At 40.3% G+C, this 20,762-nt stretch overlaps 1 long non-coding RNA gene across 1 annotated transcript in view; it reads right to left on the bottom strand.

Annotated features, from left to right (window-relative positions):
* Nucleotides 1-20,762, bottom strand: part of LOC141580858 (uncharacterized) — a 565,368-nt gene that overhangs the window by 232,187 nt on the left and 312,419 nt on the right. The window lies entirely within an intron of this gene.

Here is a 20,762-nt window from a genome sequence, read left to right as displayed (position 1 = left end):
CCACATTGCTAGTTAATAGGAAAAGGGTTCAAAAATGAGGTTTTTGCCCAGTTGGTTGGGCCATTCTGGAAGAAGACGAGGCACGTGACTCCAGGATTTCCACTTAGATGATAAAAAGAGCAGGAATACCATTCAGGCGGAATTAGGACCTGTCATTTCCTAACCAATTACTACCTTGATTCTGTTAGCTTTTGTCTGGGAAGGCAGCAGAACACTGTTTATGGTGAGAATGACTAATTTCATACACAGTTTAACTGGGTGGTTCAATCAAACTGTTCTTTCCTATGAAATTTGATGGTGGGAAATGATTACCATATATAAAAGGTTTCACTCCGTTTGATTGAGTGATTTCTATAAAGCGTCTATAGCATAATTTCATGGCTGTGAACGTTAATTTCACAACAGCCAACTGTAATTGGGTTCCCAGGCAGAAAAACGGAGCCCTCTCATCTACAGATATTGCCTTTCTGGTGTGGGGTTGAGTGGAGGAGGGGATATGGCAGGGAGGGAGTGGAGGGAGGTGGGAAGGGAGAATGGACAGAATCTCACTTGAATGTGCAGATAAAAGTTTAACTTTCTGCTCTGAAAACTCCTGCAATAAGAAACAATAAATTGCAATGCTGATTTGCTTCTGTAAGTGATGAGGAGCTAGAAACACAGGCTCAGCTGGGTTTATTTACAAGGGGAAGAAAATTGTGCACTGGATCACCCAGGGAACCCGACCACATTAAAGATGACAACATTTGTGTGGCTTCTTCCCTGCCTCTCATTTCCTTGGAACCTCTGGGTCTTACTGGTAGGAGGGGTACCTCTGAACCATGGGGCTGAGGTATGACTCCTGGCATCTGACGTCCTCAACACTAAGGGACTAGAGGGTGACTCTGAGCAAATATTTGCCTTAAATAGCTAATTTCCCTACCCAAACTATACTGCCTCCCTATTCTTCTCCTGCCCTTTAAATATTGGGGTAATTCACCAGGAGAGATTGAAGAATACGTTCTGATTTATGCAGATAATTTTGCCCAAAGACAATTTCCTGACTTACAAGGGTACTTTGCTGTCGTCACTGTATTGGAAATAAATCAGGAGGGAGACTCAGACACAGAGATGCTGAGGAGATTCAGACCCATGGCTTTTGCAATGAGCTCTAGAATTCTCTCTTCTTCCCCAGTCCTGGATTCACTGCTTTTCTCCATCCCAGTGGGGCAGAGCAGCTGGTGACTGAGGATGAGCCTTTAAGGGGTCTTGCAGAACCCCGTGCACAAACTTATCTCCCAACCACTATTAATAATTCTGTCAGAAGAGTTTCGTTCTCTCGAGTTTAAAATGATATTTGGTTTTGAAGAACTGTTTTTCAGATGGCAAACGTCCTTAGAAAAAGCAAAAACTGTAAACCTTTCTTGATTAATTCTAGGTCCCTGAGAAATGAAACCCAGGGCTGAGATGTGGTTCTGGAGAGCTGGGAACTCGAATGCGGAAACAATGCAGTAAGAAGATGGGATGGGGCAAATGCTGGAAGGGAATGCCATTCAGCTCCAGTTACCTGTTGGTAAACCATGGCCAGTGGACTCTCCCTTGCAGCCATGGTCCACCCATCTAGAGCAACTGGATGCACGTGGGGCAGGCTGAAATCAGATGACTCCTTTCTTTGGTTTCCAGCTAACCTCCGCTTGTTCTCATCAAGCAGTCCAATAAGACGTTCTCCTGAAGGATACTCCCAGCTCAACAGCCTGAATAGAGAATTGCATCCAACAGATTTCACAGTGCCTGCCCCTGCTTCATCAACAGACATCTGCAACCAGGGAGGGTTTGAAACCCTTCCAGCCCCTCCTCTTCCCAGTCCTCCTCTCTCTCTCATCTATTGTCACTGTTGGAAGTGAATCCTGTAAACAAACTTTTTTTTAATCTACAGTAGCCCTAATTGAATTGTCTTGCCGCATTGTTATGGAGAAACAAGGGTAATTTCCTGTCAGTTATTGAGCTACTTAGCAATTATTTCTTATCATTAGTTTGCAAATTCAAACAGCATCAAATTCTGTTTGCCAAGTTACAAAGGCATGGCATCACAGGGTCCTCTTTGCAGAAGCCAGGCCCGTTCATTTAGGCATTTTGAGTCACTATCTCCTTCCCTCCTCCCCTCCTCCCAGGCCCACTGGTCTGTAGCAGCTTCTGCAGAAAAGGTCAGACCCCAGAGGAAATCTGCCTAATGGGTATTTGTCTCCCATTGGCACTCTCATTAGCTAATGGAGCGAGCTGTTTCCCATGGGACTGACGACCCCAGCAGGGAGCTTGAAGTTGGCATGTACATCTGCCACTCCTGGGACTGGGTCACCTGGCAGGCCAGTTTCCACTAATAGCTAGGAAAGATGAAGACGTGAGCATTCCACATGCCAGCTTTCTCAGTCTGCGCTCTCTCTTACACCAAGGTCTGCCTCCCTAAAAAGGCATTTTCTCCTGCACTCAATCGCTCACGGCATCCATGCCTAAGAATGCCATAGGAGTGGTTCTTGTCACTAGGGACACAGACATAGGCTGAAGAAGAACATTAGTGCAAGCAGAAAACAGTCAGAAGCAGGCTGTGTTGCGGGGAAAGGGATGGCATTAAGCAATTCTCATTAGGCTTTTCACCTACAATACTTGCTTTCAAGTAAAATTAGGTCAGATATTCCTTGAAGATAGCCCTAGAGAGGACAGGAGTCACAAAATGCACTCTTTGTGACATAATAAGAAAAAGCACAACTATTTCCTTGCCTTGGTGATGGGGCTAAGAGGAATTTGTAGTCTGAGGGAGATACTATTAACTTGGTATTAAGTGCTAAAACCAACGCTTTTTCTCCCACCCACTGCCTTCTTGAATCACTGGGAAGCTGCCTGGTTGAATCACAAGGTCCTCTCTTCTCTCTACCCCACCCACAGCCCTCACTCCCAAAGACACAGTCAAATGCTGGGTCCATGTAGAAGCTGAAAGTACGAGAATTAGCAATGCAGACAAGCAAATGGTAGGGAGGGTAAATTTTTGCTGACTCTATTCTCTATTTCTGTGTGACAAATTACTCCGACATTTAGCATCTTAAAGCAACAAATATTTCATTGTTTCTATGTGTTAAGGAACCATGGTAATTTGGTTGGCTGTGTTTGGCTCGATAATTAGGAGGTTGAGGTTGAAGTCAAGCTCTTGGAGGCTGCAGACTCATGGACGGTTGACTAAGTTCAGGGTACCCACTTCTAAGTTCACTCATGTGGAGATGGCCATGTAGTCAATCCTGGTACCTCGTTCTAGGATCTTGTTGCTGGGCTGCCTCACAAGAGGGTAGCTGACTTTTCCTAAGCTGAGCAATAAGGAAAAGAGCAAGAGAGGGTACCCAAGAAAGAAGCCACATTCACTTTGTCACCCAATCTAAGAAGTGATAAGCCATCACTTTTCTCATCATCTATTTGTTAGAAGCCAGTCACCAGCTCCTGCCCACACTCAGAGGGACAGGCTTGCACAAGGATGTGAATATCCAGAGGTGGGACCTCTGGGAGTCCCCTTAGAGGCTGCCCACCATACCAACCTTCAAGAACTCAATATACCTCTAGATTTTGCACTCCTATTTTTTTCCTTTCCTTAATAAAATAATTTAGCAGTAATATATGGAGCATCTAGGACATGTAATGCCTTCTGGTAAGCACTGTGGAAAATTCAACACTAAATAAAAGAGCTCCTTACTTCCCTTATAGGACCCAGGTTTACGGGTAAGATGAGTCTATCCACAAGCATCCCGAAAGTAGCTTGAGTGCTCAGCAAAGGAACACATGGTGCTCTGGCACCCTGAGGAATAAAGGGATTCTTTGGGGAAGTGTAATCTGGGAAGGCTTCCTTCAGTCTTTCCATTTCACAAACAAGAAGAAAGGAAGAAAGGATAGAAGGAAGAAAGGAAAGATAGAAAAAAGGAAAAAGGGGAAGAGAGGGAGGAGGAAAGGGAGAAAGGGAGACAAAAGAAAATTGTGCCAACTTTTTTTTTTTTTTTTTTTTTTTTGAGACAGAGTTTCACTCTTGTTGGCCAGGCTGGAGTGCAATGGTGCAATCTCAGCTCACTGCAAACTCCACCTCCTGGATTCAAGCGATTCTCCTGCCTCAGCCTCCAGAGTAGCTGGAATTACAGGCACCCGCCAACACACCCAGCTACTTTTTGTATTTTTAGTAGAGATGGGGTTTCACCATGTTGGCCAGGCTGGTCTCGAACTCTTGACCTCAAGTGTTCTAACCACCTTGGCCTCCCAAAGTGTTGGGATTACAGGCATGAACCACTGTGCCTGGCCCTCCACTATGTAATATCTTATAACTTAGATGGTATTGAAAGTTGTCCAACTGTTTCTTCCATTACATTCCCCACACTGCTCCCCAACCCCCTACACACACACTTAAATAGTAATAAGTAATAATTGATGGATCCAGGATTTCAACCCGATCCTGCCAGTTTCTAAAGTTTGTGTGGTTTCTACTATACTATCCAGCTCCCCAAATCAATATAACTTGACAACTAGTCATGGGTAGTGGGAGAAAAGAACAGTTTGAAGGTTACTTCAGAGTCTTCTCATGGAGTATCAGGAAGTGGTAATGCCTCTGCTGGAGGTGGTGAGGTTAAAAAGAACAAAGTGTTGAAGAGGGCATTCTGGATTTAGCATGCTCTTTCAGATTCTGACTGGACCTTTGAAAGTTATGGCCTGAGGTAACAGTGAGCTTGGAAACTGTGGAAGACTTTCAGAGCTGTTTACAGAAGTGATAGCTAAAGTTGCAGGAGTTGTTGAAATTTCCAATAATGAAAAAAAATCAATGTTGATAGTTTATAGCTTATAAACTATATTTGTGGGCCACATATAAGGGACCATAAAAAGGTTAAGCCACAGAACCGCAGGTGACTGCATTCAGACAGACATTGTTCAATGTAAAATAGAAGGTAGCCATGGATAAATTACTTTTCAATAATCAGAGGGCTCTTTCTAGCAGGACTTAAATTGGAAGGGGTTCTCTTCCCACCAAAACACATGGGAATCCACATCCAACTTTATATGACTTCTAGTGGACAGCCTCTTAAATGGCCTCCAGTGATCCCCACCTTCTAGTAGTCACACCTTTAAGTAACATAGAGAGACTCCATCTCTACAAAAATAATTTGAAAATATTAGCCAAGTGTGGTGGCACATGCTTATGGTCCCAGCTACTGAGAAGACTGAGGTGGCAGGATCGCCTGAGCCCAGGCAGTAGAGGCTGCAGTGAGCTAGGACTCTGCTACTGCACTCCAGCCTGGATGACAGAGTAAGATTTCTGTCTCCCACCCCCCCCCCCCGCCAAAAAAAAAAAAAAAAAGGAAATATATAGAACTATGAAAGTGTATCTATTTAGCATCATGGGCATTGCTGAGTTTGGCCCATGTGCCACAGAAAACAGAAATGCTGAATTCTCTACAATTAAACAGCCCCAATCCAAGGCTAAATATGTATTGACATGAACTAAGGCTGACAAATGAAGCAAAAGTAAAGGATTCAAACAAGATTCCAGAAAATCTCAAGTGAGAAGGAATTAGAAATAAAACCAGAAAAAAGGAAAGGATTCAAACAAGATTCCAGAAAATCTCAAGTGAGAAGGAATTGGAAATAAAACCAGAATATCACTGTACTTATATCTAAGTATCAATTAAAATGTGTGGTTCATATAGCAAGAATCCCAAAACCAAACCGCAATGTCTTTCTACCATGATGTGAGTGTCTAAACAGCAACCTCTTATATTAGCCTGGGTATGATATAAAAAAAGAGCTAACATGTGTATAAATGCCTATTATATGCCAGATAGTCTTTCAAGGGCTTTACCTAACATCAGTGACCTCATGAGGCAGGTCCAATTATTTTCCTTAAACTCAAATGAGGAAATTGAGGCACAGAAACTTTAAATAACTTGCCCAAGCACCCAGCTAGGGTGATTAGGGTGGGGCCAGGATTTATACATGCGCAGCCTTTGGAATTCATGCTGCTAACGCTATGCTGAGATACGTTTCTGATGCACCTCTTTGTGGAGTAGTGAATAAAGGAGCAGAAGGATGTAAATGAAGGATACTTCTTAGCTTTCCAGAGGGTGTAAAAGATAAGAGAAGAGCTCACCATTTGGGAAACAGAGGGAGGATAGGCTGTATTGCTTCTCCAGATCTGCTCTCTGCCCCTATCCACCCAGCTCTGTGCTCTGGAAAACTGAAAGGTATAAAGTGAAATATTTTTCTCCCTCATCTAGACTTCCTGTTGGATTTGGTCTTCTAGGGTCTTCCCTCTGGGCTCCTCACAGGAGGGTGGCTGACTTTTCCTAAGCTGAGCAATAAGGAAGACAGCAAGAGAGGGTGCCCAAGAAAGAAGCCACATTTGCTTTGTCAGCAATCTCAGAAGTAATACCCCATCTCTTTTCCCATTGTCTATTTGTTAGAAGCTAGTCATCAGTTCCTGCCCACACTCAGAGGGAGGGGCTGAATGAGACCAAATGAAAGATGTGGGAATTTGTTACCAATGAAAGGCACCTCAATTCCTTGCCTATTGCAACATTGTCTAATTTTCTTTCTTCTCAAATTGTTTATTCCAGTTCATCAAAATTTAGACTAAAATGCCAGCTATGTATAACCCATTTTCCTTATCAGTACATAGTTCCTAAAGGAGCTATTTCACTTCTGAACATTATACAAATTAACAATTGCTTTCAATGGCATAAATACAGATAATGTTAGCTTCCCCAGGGACACCAGAAAGCTGACATGTATGAACTGCAACAACTTTCTTGTCCTCGGGTTTTCTGTTTAGATTTGGCCAATGGGAGGCAAAATGAAGCTATATGAATGAAACTATTACCAATGAGAGGCACCCAAATTTCAAGAGTGGCAATGAGAGGAAGCCTGTAGCTCCCTCTTTGTTGGGTCATTATGAGTTGGTTGCATCCCCTCTAGAAGATCACAGCTCCTGCCTGGCAGCCCTTTCATAGAGTTACCTGCTCCAGGACCTCATAAACACTCTCTACCTCTGCTCCTTAAGTCCCAGGCTTGGGAGCTAGTTCTGATGGTATTGGACTATCCCTCGTGGGTCCCCTAACTCTGACCCTTTGTACATTTTATTACAATCCCTTTATTAAACTCTCTGCTCCCCTTTGAATGTGTCACGTGCTTTCCACTATGACACTGGGTAGGTCTTAAGGTTTATTTACTGCATCCAGGAACCTTGCCTAGAGGTTTAGAGGAAGAAAGATTTCAAATGTAGCACTGTTCAGCACTACGTGCATTATCTTCTCATTCTGCCCCTCTGGGTCTTGAAACAAGCTCTCTTGGAGAGATGGACATAGGGCTCCAAGATGAAAAGGTATATCATCAGAGGTGAGTGAGAAAACAAAACAAGAGGTGACCTGGTGGCCAACTGGACAATTGCAATAGCTACTCAGGGGCACCTTGCAGACAAGCCCAGAGCTCCATAAATATAAAAATTAACATTTGTAGAGCTGTTTCTACAGCTCTTTTGCTGGAAAAGACTACAAACCAGAGAATATTTTCATTGTGACCAATTTCCCATGATTATGTTCTCAACTGATATGACCCAGGGGAAACTAACATTATATGTATTTATGCTGTTGAAAGTAACTGTTGATTTATATAATGTTCAGAAGTAAAACAGCTTCTTTAAGTATACTGATAAGGAAAATGCATTATACATAGGTTGATTTAAAAAATCCAAAACCCTGAAGAATATCTGAAGAGGTTTATTCTGAGCCAAATGTGAGTACTGAGCCTCAGGAAGTCTTAAGAACAGGTCCTTAAGGTAGTTTGGTGACAGCTTGATTCTATAAATTTTTGGAAGACAGAAGTTATAGACAAAGACACAGATCAATACACATAAGACATACATTAGTTCGGCCAGCAAAGGTGAGTCATCTCAAACCAAGGGCTTCCAGGTCATAGGTGGATTTAAAGATTTCCTGATTGGCAAACAGTTGAGAGAGTTAAGTTTTGCCTAAAGAGTTGAAGTGAGCAGAAAGAAATACTTGGTGTTAAGATAAAGAGGGTTGTGGATGCCAAGGCTCTGGTTATGTAGATGAAGCTTCCAGGTAATAGGCTTCAGAGAGAATGGATGGTACAGGTCTCTTAGCGATCTTAAAAGGTGCCAGACACTTAGTTAAATCTCTCTTGGATCAGGAAAGGACCTGGAAAGGGAAGGGAATTCTCTGCAGAATGCAGTTTTTCCTCCCTCAAGAAATGATTTTGCAAGGCCATTCCAAAATATGTCAAATAAATATATTTTGGGGTAAAATACCTTAATTTCCTTTAGAGACTGTTATCTGTCATGTGATGTTATATCAGAGTCCAGTTTGAGTTGATGTCTTATTGCTACAAAATGTCTGTTTAGTCAGTCTTAGGCTTCCTATGTCTTAGGATGGTCAGCTGTGTCTAACTCCGAAAGAGAAGAGAGTATAATGAAACATGTCTGATTGCCCCATCCCCTACCATTTCCTGTCATGGCCTGAACTACTTTTTCAGGTTTCTTTGGATCACTTTGGCTGAGAAGGGAATCCATTAAGTCAGTTGGAGAGCTTAGAATTTTATTTCTGGTTTACACACAGCTGGCATTTTAGTCAAAATTCTGATGAGCAAAAATAAACAATTTGAGAAGAAAGAATTAAATAGTTGGTGTTATGGTAGTCAGGGACTTTAGGTATCATTCACTGGTAATGTATCTCCACATAACTCATGTGATGAAGGCCAGTATTAGCCATTTCATGCAACATCAGGAGCTGGAGCATAAAAAGGGTAAGAATCAGTTCAAATTCACTCAGGAATCTTTGACTCAGTCACAGTCTGAAATACATTTTTATAGGCCAGAGGTCAGCAAACTTTAACCAGCAATCCAAATCTACTCCAATGCCTATTTTTAGAAATAAAGTTTTATTAGAACACAGCCACGCCCCATTGTTTACATATTATCTATGGCCGCTCTCCACACTATGTCAGAGTCTAGTGGCTACAATAGAGACTGTATGAACCACAAAGCCTAAACTATTTGCTATCTGGACGTTTCCAAAAAGATATTCTGGCCCCTAATCTAGTCCACCAATAGGTTTGTTTCTTCCTGCCCTTTTTAAAATTCTGATCACAAAATACCAAATAATAACTTTCCCTTTTTTTCCTTCTTCTCCTTAGACTCTGTAGAGATAGATAATTTGCACACTGTGGAACTGGGCTGAACAACTCAGAAACAGCAGGATGAAAAAGGACAAAGTCTGTGTCCACCTGGTTCAAAACGAAATTTTACCTTCCCTAAGCTTTTGTTGGTCAAAAGAATTGCTTCAACTCTAAAATTATGAATGTAAAGAGTCTAAATTATAATTTTTGTAAATAACTACTGTGTGTTAAGAAAAGAATGACTTCTTTTGAAAAAAATTTCTGATAGCCATGGGATCATTGTCTCAAAACTGCCCTTTCAGATAAATCTTCTGCTCATATTTTAGGTAATACCAATATCCTACCCAAGGCATTAAAAAATTTCTCCTGCCCAGTGATCTAGAGCTAGAGATATATGGATTAAAAAAAACATGAAAAAATAGTTATAGAAATAACTCTGTATTATTATAAAATTTATGCAAAATTTGAAATATGAACTACACATTTGTAGGCATGCATTTAAAACTATATACATATACGCATGAGAAAGACAAGCATGGAATTTCAGAAAGAGGAACGTCTGGTTGGGGAAGGAAAGGGAATACGATCTGGAACGGGTACATGGGGAACTCCGACATAATTTATACTTTTTAATGGGTAATAGATACAAGACGTTTGTTACTTTATTCATTCATGCAGTTATTTTTTTCATTTAATCTTTTTGTGTACATGAGCTTTTTTAATTATAAAATATAAACTCCTGAGTACTCACTGGCCATCTATAAACTCTTCCCATCTCATTTCCCAGCACCCTTTACCTCAGCCATGATAACCTATAAGCGTAAACTATTCCTCATTTCCACTTCGAGTACTTCTTTTCTGGCAAATTTCCTAAGACTGCTATATAATCTGCAAACTACTTCCCTTATGCTTTTCCTATCTCTGATGTTTTACATATTTTATGGCATTCCCAGCACAAAAATAATTGTTCCTTTTTTTTTTTTTTGAGCAACTATGATGCCTGTTCTCTAAGGCAACATTAGGCTCCTAGCAAAGAAGCTATAGGCGAGAAACTCTTCCAAAAAATGGGCTCCATATGTACATGTCTGTAACTCCCATAATGACTCTTAGATTTTAGAGCCTCAGCAGAGAACAATTAGAATAATAAATATTCTAAAAGTGTTTGAAATCTCATTCAATTGTGGCTTTGGTTCTTTCCCCTTGGTTCAGTGGGTTTGGTACAGACAAGGCTTCAGGGCTGCCCATGCCCAAAGAAGCCTAGTGTTCCATGCAGTCCTCAGGAGATGGTGTCTTGAGGGAACAGTCCCTGTGGAAAAGAAGCTTTCTGGGGTAGCTTGGCTCCATTTTGTGTCCCTCTGTGCTCTGTCGTTCTGAAAAATCTCTCTCTAGAGAAGAATGATGTCAGGGAAGATGGTATAATAAGAAGCACCAAGAATCCATCACTACACATAAACAAAAATTTTACTGACAAAAACTGTCTGAATTATTCTGCAAAGAGAAGTCTATTTGAATGCTTACAGCATCTGGGTAAATTGCAATTAGTATCAGTAATTGCTGGTAAATGGCAATTAATATCAGTCAAGTTAAGCCTTCAGTTCCCAGTGGTTACCCATCACTGACTCCTAGCCCCAGAGCAGGTAGCTCTGGTACCAGCAATTCACATTCCTGGTGTGGCTTACTGAAACCAGGGTGGGTAAGAAGGACCTTGCCCCCTAATATTGGGGTTCTGTGTTTCGATTACTGGGATGCAGATGTAGTGGCTGGCTGGATATGGTTTTAATTTCCACAAGATAAAGTGGTTTCCAGAGAATTTAAAGGAACTTGATTTTTTAATTTGATGATTCAAAAATATCTGCACATATGGGGACATTTAGAAAGCCACTGTGCATGGCCAAGGAAGGATACAGGCTCAGAAAACAACAATAAGACTGCAACCTTTCACTTCAGGCTGATACAACCTGTAACAATTAAAAACAGAAACAAAGAAACAGCAAACCCTGGAGGGAAGGGGAAGAATTCTATTTCCAATATTACCACAATATAAGATTCAACTTTTTTTTCAACAATAACAACAACAACGTTAAGGCATAAGAAAAAGTGTAAAAATATGCTCCAAAGGAACAAAATAAATTGACAGAAAATATACACAAGGAAGCCTAGATGTTGGATTTACTAGATAGTTATTTTAAAACAACCATCTTAAAAATATCAAAGAGCTAAAGAAAGCATTGGACAAAGAGAGGAAAACAATCTGTGAACAAAATAAAAATGCCAATAAAGATATAGAAAGTATAAAAGGGAATCAAAAAAATTCTGGGGATGAAAATTATAAAAATGGATATAAAAATATACTGGTTCAAAAGTAGACTTGAGTAAGCAGAAAAAACGGTCAGCAAATTTGAAGAGAGGACAATTGAAATTACTGAGTCTGAAAAACAGATGGAAAGAATAGAAAAATAAATGAACAGAGCCTAAAGACCTGTGGGTCTAAAGAATTAATATACTCATTGTGTGAACATGGAGGAGAATAGAAAGGGAAAGAGTCAAAACGAGTATTTAAATATACAATGGATGAAAACATCCCAAATTGTACAAGCCCAGCAAACTCTAAGTAGGATAAACTCAAAATCACTCACATCAAGGCACATTTTAATCAAACTCTTGATAACCAAAGATAAACAGAGAATCTTAAAGGAAACAAGAGGAAAGCCACTTGTTACATCTAAGTAATTTATAAGATTATTATCCAATTATCATCCAAGAAACCTTGGAGGCCAGAAGGTGGTGGGCTGACACATTCAAAGCTTTAAGTCATATATAACATTCCTGTCAACCAAGAATGTTATATATGATAAGACTGCCATTCAAAAATAAAGAAGAAATCAAGACATTCTCAGATTTTAATAAAAAGGCTGAAAGAGTACATTAGTACCAGGCATGCCCTTCAAAAAACTATAAAAGGAGTCCTTCAAGTTGAAAGGAAGCTAGACAGCAACTGGAAGCTGTGTGATGAAATAAAGATCTCTGCAAAAAATAAATACAAGCAATTATAAAAGCCAGTATTATTGTATTTTTGGTTTACAAATCTACTTTTTATATTCTACATTATTTAAAAGATGAATTTATAAAGATAATTGTTAATCTGTTATGGAGCACACAATATGTAAAGACAATCTGTAACACCAGTAACAGGAAGAGCTGAAGAGTAAAACTGTATAGGAACAGAGTTTTTGTATGCTATTAAAGTTGTACAAAAAAATCAGTGTTATATTTCAGGATTTTAAATGGAATCTTTATGGTAACTGCAAAGAAAATATCTATAATGCATAAACAAAATGAAATGAGAAGATAATAAAAATATTTCAACATTAAAAAATTAACTAAACACAAAATAAGGCAGTATAGAGGAAATAAGGAACAAAAAATGCTTTAAGACATGTATAAGATAGCAAAATGGCAGAAGTAAGTTCCTCTTCATCAATAACTGTTTTAAGTGTAAACAGATTAAACTATCCAAGCAAAAGACAGATTTTCAGAATGGAGTGGAAAAAAAAAAAAAAAAACCATGATCTCCCTCTACGCTATCTATAAGAGGCTCACTTTAAATCCGAAGACACAAATAGTTTGAAAATGAAAAGATACAAAAATCTACTCCATGCAAATTGTAACCAAAAGAGAGTTGGGATGGTAATACTAATATTAAATAAAATATTGGGAGGCTTAGGCAGGCAGATCAGGAGGTCAAGTGATTAAGACCATTCTGGCCAACATGGTGAAACTCTGTCTCTACTAAAAATATAAAGATTAGCTGGGTATGGTGGTGCACACCTGTAGTCTCAGCTACTCAGGAGCCTGAGGCAGGAGAATTGCTTGAACCTAGGAGGCGGAAGTGGCAGTGAGCCATGATCACACTACTGCACTCCAGCTTGGTGACAGAGCGAGACTCTGTCTCAAAAACAAAAACAAAGAAAGAAAACCTCTCTCTCTCTCTCTCAGTACACACACACACACACACACACACACACACACACACACACACACATACATATGACTTTAAATCAAATGAAGTAATGACAGACACAAATGAATCATATATTAACAAAACATTCAATATAGCAAGAAGATATCCCAATGATAAACATGTATGTGCCTAATAACAGGATGTGAAGAAATTGAAACCTTCATGCACTGCTGGTGGGGATATAAAATGGTACAGCCACTGTGAAAAACCGTTTGGCAGTTTTGCAAATAGTTAAACACAGAACTACCATATGATCCAGTCAGGCAGAAGAATAGGGTCTGGAGGCAGAGAACCTAAAGCCAATTTGTGCAAACTTCCTAGAACTGAATCGAAAGGAAAACCTCATCTCTCCCCACCTAAGTAACAAAAGAATCAGAGGCTATTCCCTTTGCAACCCCCTTTCCACTGCATCATAAATGAAAAATGCAAAGTACCTCTGAGTCGTCCCCTCCTACAATCAATCAAACCTTGTCATGGGTCAAGTCTTCATTTTCAAAGGGTGTAACAAAGTAACCAATGAGAAACCTCTAGAGGATACTTAAACTCCAGAAAATTCGGTAGCCAGCCCTCTTGAGCCACTTGTTCAAGCCCACTCCCACTCTGTGGAGCGTACTTAAGTTTTAATAAATCTGTGCTTTCTTTGTTTCATCCTTTTGTTGCTTTGTTTGTGTATTTTGTCTAATCCTTTGTTCAAAATGCCACGAACCTGGACAATTCAGTCAAGAATCTACAGCAGTAACACCAGCAACTTCACTCCTAGACATACATACACACACACACACACACACACACACACACACACACACACACACATATATATATATATAGCTCCAAAAGAATTGAAAGTAGAGACTCAAACAGATATTTACGTACTAATATTCCTAACAGCATTATTCATAATATTTAATAGATAGAAATGACTCAAATGTCCATTAATAGATGAATGAACAAAATGTGTTTTATACACACACACACACACACACACACACACACACACACTGGAATATTATTCAGCTTTTAAAAAGGCATGAAATTCTGAGATATGCTACAACATGAATGTACCTTGAAAACATTATCCTTAGCAAAATAAGCCAGACACAGGACAAGTATTGTACAATTCCACTTACATGAGGTAGATAGACAAGGAAAATTTATAGAGACAAAAGTAGAATCATGGTTATGAAAGACTCAGGGGAGAGAGAATGGGGAGTCTGAAAAAACAAAATAGTTTTTCTTGAAGATGATGAAATTTCTGGATATAAATAGTGGGGATGATTACATACCATTATGAATATATTTAAAGCCACCAAATTTTATGCTTATGAATGGTTACAATGATAAATAGTATATTATGTTTGTTATATAAAATAATAAATAGTATGTTATACATATTTTACCACAATTTATTTAAAAAAGGTATATCTGGGCTGGGCACGGTGGTTCATGCCTGTAATTCCAGCACTTCGGGAGGCTGAGGCAGGCAGATCACGAGGTCAGGAGTTTGAGACCATCCTGGCCAACACGGTGAAACCCCGTCTCTACTAAAACTATAAAAATTAGCTGGACATGGTGGGGCACTCCTGTAGTCCCAGCTACTCGGGAGGCTGAGGCAGAAAAATCACCTGAACTCTGGAGGTGGAGGGCTACAGTGAGCCGAGATCACGCCACTGCACTCCAGCCTGGGTGACAGAATAAGATTCTGTCTCCAAAAAAAAGGAAAAAAAAAAGGGTCTCTGGAGAACAGACAGCTTCACAGCATAAGCGGATCACCCCCATGCGGGGAACAAAAGGTCTGAGGTTGGTGCAGTTTGAGAAAAAGTTATAATTGCTTAGAAAGCACAAATCCTCCTTACCATCCCTGTCCAGATCCTGGCAGAATGTCTACAAAAACACATCTTAATCTGAATCCATCTACACTGCATGCAGTAATAAAGATACGATGCTTCAAAGAGCTAACAACAAATCTATATACAAGTTAATGGTAGAGAACCTGCTATGTAAATTGATTTTTGATACAAAAATCAATTTTAGTGTGGAATGGAAAGTCTTGTCCCCATTCCTGGACAAGTCACCAGAAGACAGAGGAATGATGGAAGATCAACAGGAAGAGAGCGTGTTGTAAAACTGATAGAATTGGTTTTTGAATCCAGAAAACCTTCTCACCTCAGCCTATTTATGGCCATATCTCCAGCATCTGGTAGAACGCTGGCACCACTTAGAGACTAAAAAAGTATTTCCTGAATGAAGAAATGGCTTCCACTTTAAACTCCTAAAATACATAATAGTATATTTATGTCCACATAGATAGTATTTGATTAAGTCACTCATGGGTAGCTATGCTGTTGGTAGACATGTCTTGAGTAATTTCCTAATGTGGGAAATGGGTGAAACCAGTTAGAATCTTTCTCATGTAGAATACTGGGGTGAACCACTCTGGAGATGCTGTTAAAATGGACTGATTAGGTTCCATAGTAACTGGACTTTGGTCTTTATCTCTGTGCAATGTCAGTATCCACTTGTCAATTACAGTCTTCACTGACTCCATCATGAGATTCTTTTGTATATTTAAAATTTAATAATTTTGTTTTAGTTTTCATTAAAAACAATCTTTAAACAGTATGGAAGCAAAAGAATTAATTCGCACTCATGCCTGTATATAGTCACAATGCAATGGTAATAATGATTAAAGACCCTGAAAGGAATGAGAGAGGAATAGGAAAGGCTTCTGTAATGAACAAGTGTAATTCTAATTTACTCTTAGAATTGAAGTCCATCTCAACTATAAGAAGAAAATGCACATTTTATCAATATAACATTCCATTATTGCTATCTCACCTGCAATCTATGTCATAAAACCTTAAGAGTGAAAAGTTTTAGACTATATTCAGAAATCAGGACGATCCTGCATAAACAGAAAGAACAGGTAGGTTCACACAAACAGGCACATATATTGGAAAGCTGACATGTACAAATATAGACACCATCCAAAGAGGGCTGTAAGGAGAAAACCATGTCAAAGCTGCTAAATTATTCATCACCTGTTCTGCAGAGTGAACACTATCAGGTAATGATCTGTAATTATTAATAAATAATTGAAACTTTAATAGCTCTGAAATGAAATGCTTAATTGCATCACAACATAATTAATGGAATTAGCTGCACTGTTTAAAATGAGAATTTTTTTTTAAAATCAATCTTTCTTTTTCACATTTTCCTTGTTCCAAATTCTGGTAACCCAGAGGATAAATAGAATGATTAAACTTCAAATCTATGTGTGGCGGTGATGGTGTGTGTGTTTGTGCATGTGTTTCAGCATGGGGATGTGTGTGTGGTTTTGTTCTGCAATTCTGGATATTGAAGGCATTCTAGGAAGTAGAGAAATGGACTTGTTTAACTCATCTCTGTCAGACACCCTAGCAGTAATTTCCCTGCAGGTTGGCGCAATATTTTTTCAGTAAATAGAGAGGTCCTACCATGTACCAACCTTTGTGGTAGGCATGGAGGAGGGGATGATTTGAAAGGAAAGGAAAGGGTGGCAGCCACAAACATATACAGGATGAATTCCTTGCCCTTTGGGGTTTATGATCTCCTGGAAAAACAGTAGTTATTAGATACAAAATACAGACTCTAATTTACAAACTTTTTGGTAAAACTGTAAAGGACAGAGACTAGGTCCATGAAGACACAGATCACTACGTACAAGATTGAATCTTATAGGCCACAGTAGCTCATGGGGCTCCAGGTTCCACTCAGCCCATGGTTCCATTAACTTTGTCACTGTAGGGCTCATAGTGGGTCACAGAACTCTAAATATACCCACATTAGCACTGGGCTTCCAGACTTCTACCTTCCCTTCTTTATGGGAATCCAGGTTTTCTCCTCAGGCTGACTATATGTTCCCAAAGCATATAGGCCTTTATATGTTGACAAGCCTTGAAGGAGGCCCAAAGTCAATACATGATGAGGATGGTGGGAATGTGTTCCCTTGAAAATGGAGAGTCAGGCAGGAAGAGTGAAAAGGAAACCTAGCGTGACTAACTTCCTTTTGCTTCTAACCACCACCCATTGTATCTTTTAGGGGAACTGCCTTTGCTTATATCTGCATGTAGGCCAAACTAACTATGGGATAATTTAGTTTGCAGTTCAACTTTAAAGCAAGGATGATAATAGTCTCTTTCTAAAACTAACTCCTGGAGAGGTAAGGTTGTACACACTCTGAACAAGCAGAGACTAAAAAGCAAGGATCCTACTGTGGGGGTTGAGGTAGAAGGAAAGGCAAGTGCACAAGACAGATGGCAAATGTGTTCTGTGTGGACGTCCAGAAGGTGGCTGAGAGTTTCAGATGTGTCACCCATATCTAGCAGGTTCTGTGCCAGGGGATTTTCTAGGTACTTCACAGACATTTACTCCCTTCCTGTCTCAATAATCCTAAGACAAAATCATTATCACTATCATTATGCTTATTTTACTGACTATGAAACTGAAGCACAAAACAGTTAAGTGATTTGCACAGGGCCACACAGCTAGTGGGCACTGGAACTAAGAAAGGAACCCAGTTAGTCTGGCTCCAGGGTCCACTCATTGCATTCTGTGCACCTCTGAGTTTTGGCAGTCTAAATTTACAAAGTAGAAAATGGAAGTTTACATTATAAACATTTTTTTTAAAATGGAGTCTCGCTCTTGTCGCCCAGGCTGGAGTGCAGTGGCTCAGTCTTGGCTCACGGCAACCTCCGCTATCTGGATTCAAGCAATTCTCCTGCCTCAGCCTCCTGAGCACCTGGGATTACAGGCACACACCACCACACCTGGCTAATTTTTGTATTTTTAGTAGAGACGGGGTTTCTCCATGTTGGCCAGGCTGGTCTGGAACTCCTGACTTCAGGTGATCTGCTCATTTCGGCCTCCCAAAGTGCTGGGATTACAGGTGTGAGCCACCATATTATAAGCTTTAAGACTTGTCCAAGACCAAGTACTATGGAACATTACCCAAGATGACTTGGTCTCAACTTTTCACCGCCAGTGGTTGTATTCTGTCCACACCCTACTTTCCATGTCATCAGAGTGAAAGTGGAACACTGAAAAGGAGACCTAGCATGACGAACTTCATTTTGCTTCTAACCATCACCCATTACATCTTTTAGGTGAACTGCTTTTGCTCATCTCTGCACATGGGCCAAGGTAATTATGGGCAGAATTTAGTTTGTAGCTCAACTTTAAAGCAAGAATGATAATAGTCCCTTCCCAAAACTAACTCCTGGAGAACTAAGGGTGTATACACACATAACAATTTTATGTTAAAATTTCACAGGAGCATTGTGATCAGACCAAGGATAAAGAAGTTTACCTTCACGGCTGCTCAGGTTTTTATGGTCATCAGTTACCTTTCGACATTAACCCCTCCCTCTTCCCCTTTCCCCTAACATAAAAGGAACCCCAAATTCATATTAGCTATGGCTCTTTAGGACATGAGTCCACCAATCTTCTCGGTCTGCTGGCTCTCTGAAATAAAGTCACTTTCGTTGCTCCAACATCTTGTCTCTCGATTTACCGGCTGTCATGCAGCATATAGTACAAGCTTTGGACTTGGCTACAGAAGGCATGTGCATGCTTCCCTATCATGCAGCTTTGGGCTTGGCCCTGAGGCTCGTGTTGGCTGATGGGATGTTAGTAACCCTGACTTGAGCAAAGGGCTGAAACGTGCTTTGTGGTTCGGCATACTCACTCGTGCTGCCTTTCTCCATGAGGAGGATATAACCCAGGTAGCCACTTGTTCTAAGACGTTGTAAGACACGTAGAGAAAACCTGGACCAAGCTCTCTGCTTGAAATCAGAGTTGGCCAACCACAACACAGATGAGTTGACCCACAGTGCCCTGCAGTCTCCAGGGACCCACAGATACTTAACCTGAAAGAGAGATACCCGAGCTGACCTGCCTAATGGTTATATGCCACTGACATTTTGTGGTTGGTCGTTACGTAGCATTATTGTGGCAATAGCTGACTAACCCTGCTCTACTACTCCACCCTCAGGCATTCTTAAATATGGACACTTAATTCTTTTTAATAGTACTTACAGTGGTAGCTTCAAGGCAAGTTCCCAAGCTCGTATTCCAACCAGATGGCTTCCCTCAAGCACTTTTGTACAAAAACTCTCGAATAACCACAGCATAGCTAATAGTTAGTAGAGGTGGGATGCAAATCCATCTTTTTGACTCAGAACCCTATATCTCAGCCACTGAATTAGAGGCCCCATCAAATATGAATGAACCTCTGACCAATTCCCCAGCTGCAAGTGCCTGCCAAGGGTTTCAGGCAATAGTCCTCTGCCTTGCTATTTATCTACACCACCTCTAAGTCACTCACAGTTCCTTATTTTACCTCTTATTTCTCTGAAAGTCTTTGTTTAGCTGTGCCTTGACTCGTACTCTTCGTCTAGGCCTGAAACACAATAGCTCAATTTGAAATAACTTTCCATCTTCAGTTTCAGGATCATCTCTGAGACACAACTTCTAGGATTTCCCCTTCAGCCCAAACACACTTGGGTCTCAGGTAAGAAGCTTTCTCGCCTATAGAATTGCTCCTGGCCTGGCCCCTCTAGTTCAGAGGATGAGCGATCTTAAGCAGAGAGACAAGCTCAACTCAAACTCAGATTCTATGCAGAGTATTTAGCACACTGACAACTAAATCAAAAACCCAGCTGTATGGTCAAAAGGGTTTTGTGTCATGCAACAGTGGGCTAGGGCAGTTTGAGAGAAGCCAGGATAGAGAATACAATTCAGCAGATATTGCAAGAGTCCAGATGATCTGTCATACTTATGTACAGGCAAGAAACAAGAGTCAGGAGATTGGATTCAGATTCTGGAAGACTAGAAGGAGACTAGGCATGGCATCTGTGTAACAAGACTAGAAGTTCTGCCATATCACCCAGTGGATCAGACTGGTGTGGCTACAAAGGGACTGGTCTGGCCAAGGCAGAGGCAAGGGTAAACATTAAGAGAGACTGCATTGTGGCAGGGACCTTGCCGTCCTGCCTTATTTTCCACACTGGCCATTTCACCCTGGCAGATGACAGAGGTCGATTGGAGTGAGCCCAGACCATCTCTAGAGGCGCCTGCCTGTCTTATCTGGTCACGACCAGTCCCCACACCCCATTGGTTTCAGCATGGCTGGGATTATTTTCTCACATTTCCATACCCTCTTATATTTATATTTATAGTGCAGCACTCAATCATTTTAATTCAAGCTTTTAGTGCTGAAAGGTAAAAGAAGTTATTGGATTTCTCTTCCTCTGTACCAGTCAGAAGCATATTTCCCTTTCCCTTCTCAGCCAACAATAAATTATTATTATTATTACTATTATTATGAAAAGAAAGTGTATGTAGGTCCAAGATTATACCTAATTTAAGATGTACTTCAAATATGCTGCACACATTATCCCACAAGATCTACTGTCTATCCTTGTATAAAATAAGGTACTGGAGGGTAGATGAGATTTTTCCTAAGGTTATTCTAAAAATGGACAGTGTTTAGAATTCACTCCTCAGCCATTCTTGAGCAGTATTA

The sequence above is a fragment of the Saimiri boliviensis genome, chromosome 13 (assembly GCF_048565385.1).
Source record: "Saimiri boliviensis isolate mSaiBol1 chromosome 13, mSaiBol1.pri, whole genome shotgun sequence".
Classification (NCBI taxonomy): Eukaryota; Metazoa; Chordata; class Mammalia; order Primates; family Cebidae; genus Saimiri; species Saimiri boliviensis.
The sequence above is the reverse complement of the archived record's forward strand: the minus strand, read 5'-3'. Positions and strand labels throughout refer to the sequence as shown.